The 9,724-nt window shown below is 40.1% G+C and overlaps 1 pseudogene; it reads right to left on the bottom strand.

Annotated features, from left to right (window-relative positions):
* Window positions 1–165: 165 nt before the first annotated feature.
* The window catches only part of LOC113075852 (calmodulin-regulated spectrin-associated protein 2-like), a 41,574-nt pseudogene continuing 32,015 nt past the window's right edge, over window positions 166–9,724 (bottom strand).

Genomic DNA, 9,724 nt, shown 5'->3' with positions numbered 1-9,724 from the left:
AATGACAAGCCGTCAGAGCCCTGTGAGTTAATGACGTGGGTGTGATGCTGTCTGCAAACTGACCTTCCCTTTCTCCTTTAGGGGAGCTCAGAAAGAAACACAGACTGCCGGAGACAGTCTGCTGCCTCTTTGAGCAACAGAGAAAAGACGAGACACACAGACAGATGAGGACAGAGGGTTATGAACAGGACAACAGAGATGTGTCTCAGTACTGGTTAATACAAGACTGTGACATTTATAATCTCGACACAACCTATCATTATTTTCTCTGTTTTTGAATGATTTTTTTACAGGGAAGTTAACAGTGAACTGTGGACGTGGTCTCACCTGGATGTCCTCTTCTCTGATTTGACACTCTCATTGTCTTGCCAAATTAAGGGAGGCGAGTGATAAGCTGGACACGGAATATCCACGAGGTCGTGACCCTGGAACACACAAATCCACAGGCATATACATGCACATAATTGCCGAACATTTTCTTTAAGAAGCCAGTTTCAAATGCTCTTTTGTTTTTTTACAAGAACAAATTAAGGGTATTATTTTTATATTGTATATACATTTTAATAAAACAAATGTAGATATATAATTATTAACATTGTTTAAGATTACTGTATTTATATGCTGTATTTATATGACTAAGTATATATAAAGGATATAATAATTGTTGTTTTTTAATAAAGAAATACAATTAATAAAACAGTTATATTTTCATGGTTTTAAATATTGTAAAAAACTCAAAGGCTGATGACCTGGATTCCTCATCGTACCTGTGGCTGTCCGTGCTGGAGGCTTTGGAGACTCCATGGTATCTCTGTGCATAGATTTGGGGCGTGGCTTCTTCTGCTTAATGCTAGGGGGGCGTGGCTTAATAACACTGTCCATGTCCTCCATCAGTTTGAGCTGCTTCTTCCTCATATATTCATTTTTTATAAAATCCCGTCTTGCCTTCTCTTCCTCCTTCTTCTGGCGTTCCTCTTCCTCTTTCAATCTGATTAAGGAAGCAAAGAATCCGATGAACAAATTTCCTTGAAATCCTGCTTCTACAAGTTTAATGGCTTTTACAAACCATTTTGGATTCATTTAAATACAGAACTAAAACGAGATGAATGTTGGATGGAGCATATTTCAGTTACTAGTAATTTCAATTTTAATTTGTGTCATCACTCAGAAATATTCTGGACAGATCTAAACATCAAATGCTTTAAAATATTTTAGTAAAATATTGCATTTTATTATTACATATTGTTATACTGTTGAGTATAAATTAAAATAGTTGGTTCTCCATATATTTATTTAGTGATAAACAGTGTGTAAAACATTACTTTGAATAGTTTTTGTAGATTCATTGATTTCTGTGGGTATGAAATGTTGAATTAGCTGTATCTTTAATTGTGTGGCTTAGTTTACTGTGATCTTGTAGTTCTCTGCTATTGTGTTATATTGTTGGTGTTGTGGTGTTTTTATACCGTGCTGCTTCTTTCTTTTGGTTCCATCTCGGCCTCCTGTTGCTGTTTCTTGATCTGCATCTCTTTCTCCCGTCGAAGCCTTTTTTCCATCAGAGCTGCTTTCTTCTGTGCAATATCCTCCTCTGCCTTCAGGTCATCCTGAGTCACAGCAACACAAACAAATAATCATTCAGTCTGACACAGGAGCCTCATTGTGCAGCTGGGTGTAAGAGACAATGTCTCCTCCAACAACATGTGTTTGTGCTTCATAGTAAATGACAGAAAACTCAAACACATATTTGTTTGAAAAAAAAAAAAACCTGGTTTTGTAGATTTTAGAGAAATATTGTCAACCATGGCAGTAAAATTAAGTTAATTTTAATTTTTTTTACTTTTTATTAACTTTTCCTAAGTGAGTGTTTTCTGCTTGCTGAGTCTTCATTCTTCCTATGTAAGTATCTGACTCTCACCCTATAGAAGAAGCCACAACACATCTTCTGGTCTGGTCTAGATTCTGGTCTAGGTCTCTGTTTCTCTACTGCTCTCCAGATTCATGTCCATCCAGAGCTTCAGAACAGAGAGAGGAACCTCAATCAAATCCTTCTTCTCATGTGACTCTTCCTCATTTGAATGTCCACTGGTGGGTACCCGCAGAATGGTTCATTATTGGCTTAGACAGAACCTCAGATGTTGGCGCATTCATGATTTTTTCTCTAACATCCTGTTTTTTCTTCTCCCTGCTCTTCATTCACCTGTGGAGATGGTGAATTTGCAACTGCTTTTAGTGCATCTTTGGACTCTTTTCTTACATGGCTTTTCTCTAGATGATTGGTCCTCACTCGAAGGTCCTTCGTCCTGTCCCAAATACGCGAATGAGCTGGAAAGCGTCTGACTTGGCAAAAAGCGTCTAAGTCGAGGCAGGCTGTCTACTGACTGTGGCGAGTTGAGCATCCGGCTGAAGGGGGTAACTTTCAGGTCATTGGGCCTTGGCGTTCGTGGAGTCCTTGCGTGGAAAGATGCAGACTTCCTTTTGATCGTAGAGGGCGAACGGTGTGCGGTGCGTGGCGAACCAGTGGACGACAAAATGGGGAGAGCGACCCCACCGAACCTCGGCCAACTACACTGCTGCTGCGCAGTTCACGCAGCTGTTTGCGTGGCGATGGATCCGGTGGTGAAATCACCCAACTTTGGTGCTCACGCATCTGCATGATGTGCTCCTGCTGCTGTGCCAAGCGCTGCATCTCTGACTGAAGGAAGCTCAGAGACGTGTTCAGGCGCTCGATGGATCGCGTATACTCCCCCAGATCCACCTCCGCAGCTGCTTCCTCCAGAGGTGATTTCGGCGGTGCACCATCAGGTCGACATCTCTCAAGTCTAGAATCCGAGTCATTCGAATTCAAAGGTGTTTTTGGGGGTTGTGGGTCACTGGATTGTTTTCCCGACCATCTGGCCCGTCACTTTCGGCTCCAAGTGGAGACACAACTCCTTTTCGCCTGACAACGTTGAGGAACGCAGTCCTGCCCATGCGCTGCCTGTGACGTGTAAAAGCTGCTTCGACTTTCTTCTTCTGCGCCTCAATGGCTTTGCGTTTCTCTTCCCAGCTTCATCTTCAACTGCACATCTCCGACGCCAGCAGGTGCGAGGGATCACGAGGGGAAGTGATGCGTGAGGGGCTATGCGTGTCAGGAGTAATCGAACGAACTGTCCCGGTCGCTCCTGGGGTTGTGACATTCAGGTCGCCGCTCTCAGGCGTGTTACCGCCACTCCCGCTGCTGGCGGCCGTCGCCGTGGTTTAGTTTACGAACTTCTGTTCGGCAAAGCTGGTCATGCGAACAGCAGAACCCAATGAGGAGGCCATGCTGGTGGCCATGGAGCGCGTTCCCAAAAGGTCTGGACATGGGCTGCCGGATGTCTCTGAAGTGGACAGGAACGAGCTTCGTAGTCCTGGTCCATGTCTGAATAGTCCTTCAGGGATGAATCCTCATCCTGTCCATCCTGGATATCCTCAGTACGACGTGGATTCCGGTGTCCCATGTCAGTAGAGGTGGAATTTAGGTCCCACTTCATCTACTGCTCTGGCCTTGGAAAGCGAGTCTTCTGGATCGTTTGTTTCAGATGCAGAGTTGTAGGACGATGGGTTGTGGGAGGAAAAAGGTGCTGTCCCCAGATGGGGGCTGCAAGCTGCTGCGGGGTCGCTCAGAGTCATGGATGATCTTCAGGGCTTCTTCTATACTGGGGGTGTTGGGCTGAGGGTCATAAGGAGGGCTTGAGCTGTCTTCTGATACACCATTCGAGTACCTGAAAGATAGGATATTCCTTCAGTTTTAGTGAACTCTCAACATTTGGATAACTATTACTTCAAAATAAAACATTTTGCCACTGAATACAGTTAAGCATTCTTCTATATTTCTACCACCTAAAAATAGAAGATATAAAGCAGCCTGTCACAGAAGCGAATCAACAGTGAAAAGTAGAGTCATGGTTTAAGGGACATTTAAATGTATACGGTACATTTACCTCCTTGGTTGAGTGGAAAAGCGTGGGCATTTTTAATGCATTTCTATGAAAGCCAAGCTTCATGCTCGTGTGCTGGATTGTGGGATTGATAGCAGACTGGATAAAGTGTTAAAAGGATTTAAAAGTTAAGAAATTCTCAACTTTAATATAAACAGCAGAAAGTGTCTGCGAGGTTGAGATAATGGCATTTGTTTTAAACATTTCTATGCAAACTGTGCTAGAGTTTCAATTGGATTAGAGCATAAGTCACACTGTTGACACATTGGAAGCATTGCTAATGTTACATGTATGCGAAATACTGCAGTATGGATGATATCATTGGATTTTCAGTGGGTACTGAATTGAGTGGGTACTTGATAACACCGCAGAAAGAATTGTATCATCACCTTTTTATAATTAACAAATGTCTTGCACTCGTATTGACTGTGTATGTTGATTTTATTGTGCTTTTGTGAATTTGACAGTTACCTTCTCCATTCAGTTCCATTCATTCAAACTTGTGTTTCAAAAAACGCAAGGGTTTAAAACAACATAAAAAAGTAGGTAAATAATGATTTACATTTTTGGTTGAACTGTAGCTTTGAATGTGACAAAAATGCAGAAAGGATTTACCAAGCATAGTTTCCCAGGCGATGTCTGCTGATCTGTCTGTTGGATTCCTCAACATCCTCCTCACGGATTTTGCTGTGGGCGTTCCCATTTACGGGCTGGAACGAGAGGTTTCTTCGCATGCCCCTGGCTGCGCGGTGAACTTTAAAACCCAATCCTTCAGTGCTTGCCGATCGACTCAACCCACGTCCTGAAGATGAACTCATGCTGTCATCAAGTGGAATCTCAAATGATATCCCATGAGCTGACGACCTGAGGTGAACACAAACAGTTAATCAGCGATCTGCTGCATGTAAAGACATTGTAAGAGAGTCAAAGGGATAGAGAGTTTGTAGAGGGCACAAACCGTTTCTCTTTAGGCCATGTCCCCACACATCCGTCCACATACGACAAGGAGGACGACCGCCTGATAACTGCTGTGAGAGAAATAAATACCCATTTACTTACATAAAACAGCAAGTTTGTTGTTTATTCAGTGCATTAAAAAAAATTTTTTGTACAGTATGTGTGCTAAAGCCATGTTTTTCCAGTTGAGCTACAGGAGACACAAAATTAATGAGAGGTGCAAAATCTCTTATAGGTTCTATAAAAGTGTCTTACCTGAGTTGTCATTGTTAGCTTGTGATCTAAAAGATGAAATTGTTTGGAATATAAATTCAAACTTGCATAAACACATGATAAATGACTTCAATTATTTGTAAACCTCAAACTTGCATTGTATTAAAGACAAACCTAGACTGATCAGGACTGCCTGGCCTGTGAATCAGGTTTTGTTTGGTTATGGGAGCCATTTTATTGGATTGGGATGGGTCAGATACTACAAAAGAAAAGATAAATAAATAAAAATGGTGTTAATAAAATGCATGGCATGCACACCAAATAGAAGGACACCAGATGAGACAGACCTTACCTTTGGTATTGAGTGTGCGGGGCTGAACAAAAGATGGTTTCACAACTTCACACCACCAGAATAGCTCTGCCATAAACACAAGGTAGTTACTCTGAAAACACACAAAAATTAATGAGAAGAAAATTATGTATATTTGCAATCCTGTCTGTTGCATCCATTGATCCATGAAATCTGTCATGTTTCTCATTCTCACGCCACCAACTCAGAAACTCTGAGCAGTGTGTCATTTCTAGTGGCGTCTAATGGTGAGATTGCGAATTGCAACCAGTGGCTCAGTCCCCAGCTCAGCCCTCCCTTTAGAGAAGCTACGGTGGCCGACACAGGTAAAGATGTCGTCGGTAAAGACAGCAGAGAGCAATGAGATTTCTTTACAAAGGTAAATCAAGGAACTATATTTATTATTCAATAAATCGATGCCATTGCGAAGGGCTACTGTAGAAACATGGTGATGACTTCCATGTAAGGGGACCCACAGTGTACTGTATGTAGATAGAAATAGTTCAATCTAAGGTAATAAAAACATAACAGTTCATTAAGTAAAGTATTTATACACATCTGAAAATATAGTTTTGTATATCATATTGCATTTCTGTAAATAGATCATTGTAAATATTACACATAGCACCTTTAAAGAAAATTCAGAGTTTCCCACTCATAATTACGACTTTGTGATGGCATTCATGTGCGTTTAACTCGTAAATATGATGTATCCAACATGACTTGAACACACCACTAGATTCTGATCACCCTATAGGTATCATAACATTCTGATGTGAGAGAACACACAAACAAAATGTAAGCCATTTAAATAGTGTAATAACTGTACATAATAACTGACTGTCCTTAGTGTATAATATAGAGCATTTATTGAAAGCAACAGTGCAGCAACCATAAAAAGAGTCTCTTTCAGTGCATTAAAGGGTGTTCTGACCCACCAAAGAAGCCGGGGCAGGCTGACACGAACAGAACAGACCCAGTACTCTCTGCTGATTTGTTCTGTCCTGACACCTTTATTTCCCCACAGTCAGCGGCTGTTAGTCTCATGAAAAAGGCCTCATTTGGTGAAAAACAAACCACTTAAGCCCTAAATGACCAAAGAAATCAGATGTACCTTTGTTTTACTGGACAGCATGTGATTGGCTGAAGCAGCAGACAAGGATTCTAACCTTGTTTACATGATCGACCACAAACTCATCGGACATAATGGCAAATGTAACACATTTGCTTAAAAAAATATGCTATGATGGTGGCTGTGTGAAGTAATGCTACACATGGACTGTGTTTATCTAGACAAACTGCTTAGCATAACTGTCTGAGGCAATCCACTTGGCAGCATATTCACATATACACACAAACGATGACTCAGTCATCCCAAACGGTCAGATTTAAAACACGCACTGGTCGGCTGAAATTCCCTGTAATACTCCAGTGATCACTCATTCATCTTGGCCTCAAACTAAAAAAGGATATTCAGTGGAAAATCACCACAGAGAGCACTGAGAATCTGTATCCTAGAAACATTGTAAAGTTTGCAACACTGAACCAAATGGCAAACACACATTCTATTCATTGTGTTGAATATTGTGTTACATAACTGAATTCAATGATGAACTGCCTTTAACTATCATTTTGCATTATTGAGACACTGTTTTCCAAATGAATGTTGTTCAGTGCTTTGGCGCAATGAATTTTGTTTAAAGCACTATATAAATAAAGGTGATTGATTGATTGATTGTTGAAACATCTGAGAAAACTTCTATTACTAAATCATACCAGAATTAAAAATAAAATAAAATAAAATGATAATAAAATCAGCACATCAATTGAAATTTCTGAAGGAAATCAGATCAGTGATTGTTATGCAACAATCCTCCTCAAAACATGTCAAGATGTTCTATCGAAATAAAATCCATCAATAAATCTTTTAGTAAAATGGTATCAGTAAAGACATTTACATGTATACAAAAAATAGCTCTTCTCTGCATTTCTCCTCTTCTCCATCTTGCTTCTTAATCTAGTTGGAAAATAAACCTGGCATTGTGTATCACAAATATTGTCAGCTCCTCATCGAATTGCGTTTGTCCTTCTTTTGTAAATTGTTTTGGATTAAAGCATGCTAACTGCTTAAATATAAGCGTAGTAAAGAGAAGTAAACTGTACTGACGTCAGGTTTACCTTTATGGTGCTGGAGGCGTACAGCATGTCCTCCAGGGTGAAGTGACAGCAGTTGTTGAGGTTTTCTCTGCAGAACTCCTGGATCAGCTGGAGATTGTACAGACTGTCAGCCAATGACATTGTTTCTTTGACACAGATATCTGGATGGGGAGGGAACAAGCCACATAACAGCCAATGACATTATGAGTAGATCTGAGGGGGCGGAGACAGAACTCAAGTAGAAGCCGATGGAGTTTCATAAAGTCTGTGAGGGCGGGACAAGAATGTGTGATGTCTTAAGCAGAATCCTCACAGTCACGGGGTGGATATGTGTTTGTGTCTGAATAACTGCTCTTCTGTTCTCGCTCAAACTTCCATTCATGCACTCCTACTCACTCTGTCTGTTCCTTTCACTCATATTATCCTCCACCCTCATTTATCCTTAACCTTATGAAGAAATTATGACTTTAACGCAGTAAACTGATGCCAAACAGAGTAAGAACAAGCTGCAAAACAGCACCCAGCATTACATGATGAACAGAAGACTATAGTGTAAGTACTGCTGAAGTTTCATTGATTTCTCATGATGTAAAATGGCATACAATTTGCTTAGCCTGTAGCTATGTTTCTAAAACAACTTCCTGTTTATACAGCAAGGATGCATTAAATTAATCAAAGGTGACAGACATTTGCGGTGTCATCAAGTGGCTTTATCTGTCTTTCAAACCAAGTAAAAAAAAAAGGGAATTTGTATCCTTCAGATGACTTTAAATATCTGAATGTTGTTATGTTCCTTCACATGGGACTTCAAAGGGAGGTTAGTGGACAATATAGTTTTCCTGATGTTGTTCGTATGTGTATACCTGTTATTTATGGGGCCAGAGTATTTTGTAGAAGGTTTATCTGCATATACCTCTGTTGGAAAGTTGTGCTAGAGTATTTCAACTACACCTCTCAACAAAATTAAGAAAATAAGAATACACTCTCACACTTTCTGACTAAAGTATATTGCAGATTTGTAGGTTATTTCCCTAGACAAGGTTTAAGTATAAAACTACACAAGAATTACACTTTATCAGACTTTGTACAAGATAAGAAAATCAATTTAATGTTGCAGATGTGATCTAGCAGAACTATGACACAACAAGCCTTAGTGATCCTGCAGGAAAGACACATTTTTGTCCAACTCATGGCGAAAAATTGTGCAATTCAATACAGAAGAATCTATTTTGAAAAGTAATTAAATTAATAGATAGAAAATAGAAAAACACAAAATGTCATTAAAGGGTTAGTTCACCCAAATATTAAAATTATGTCATTAATAACTCACCCTCATGTTGTTCCAAACCAGTAAGACTTCTGTTCATCTTCAGAACACAGTTTAAGATATTTTAGATTTAGTCCGAGAGCTTTCTGTCCCTCCATTGAAGCTGTGTGTACGGTATACTGTCCATGTCCAGAAAGGTAATAAATACATCTTCAAAGTAGTCCATGTGACATTAGAGGGTCAGTTAGAATTTTTTGAAGCATCGCAAATACATTTTGGTCCAAAAATAGCAAAAACTACGACTTTCAGCATTGTCTTCTCTTCCGGGTCTGTTGTGAGAGCGTTCAATGCAGTATAGTGATATCCGGTTCACGAACGAATCACTCGATTTAACTGGTTCTTCTTGAACTAGTTCAACCAAATCGAACAATCGTTTGAAGCGGTTCAGGTCTCCAATACACATTAATCTACAAATGGACTAAAACTTTTTAATGTGGCCGACATTCCATCTGAGTTCAAACAAACCAATATCCCGGAGTAATTCATTTACTCAAACAGTACACTGACTGAACTACTGTGAAGAGAGAACTGAAGATGAACACCGAGCCGAGCCGGATAACAAACAAAATATTGACTCGTTCTCGAGTCAAGAACCACTTGCATCTGTTTTCGGATCACCAGTTGTGATGGGAAGTTCGGTTCTTTTCTGCAAACTGGTTCATTCGGAGAGTTGGATTCAATAAACCGGTTGAAGAAAATGGTTCACCGGTTCTTTTGTGCTCAACGTAATGACGTCATTGGCGATGATTGCTCATTGCTCAT

Source organism: Carassius auratus, unplaced genomic scaffold (genome assembly GCF_003368295.1).
Source record: "Carassius auratus strain Wakin unplaced genomic scaffold, ASM336829v1 scaf_tig00017776, whole genome shotgun sequence".
NCBI classification, from domain to species: domain Eukaryota; kingdom Metazoa; phylum Chordata; class Actinopteri; order Cypriniformes; family Cyprinidae; genus Carassius; species Carassius auratus.
The sequence above is the reverse complement of the archived record's forward strand: the minus strand, read 5'-3'. Positions and strand labels throughout refer to the sequence as shown.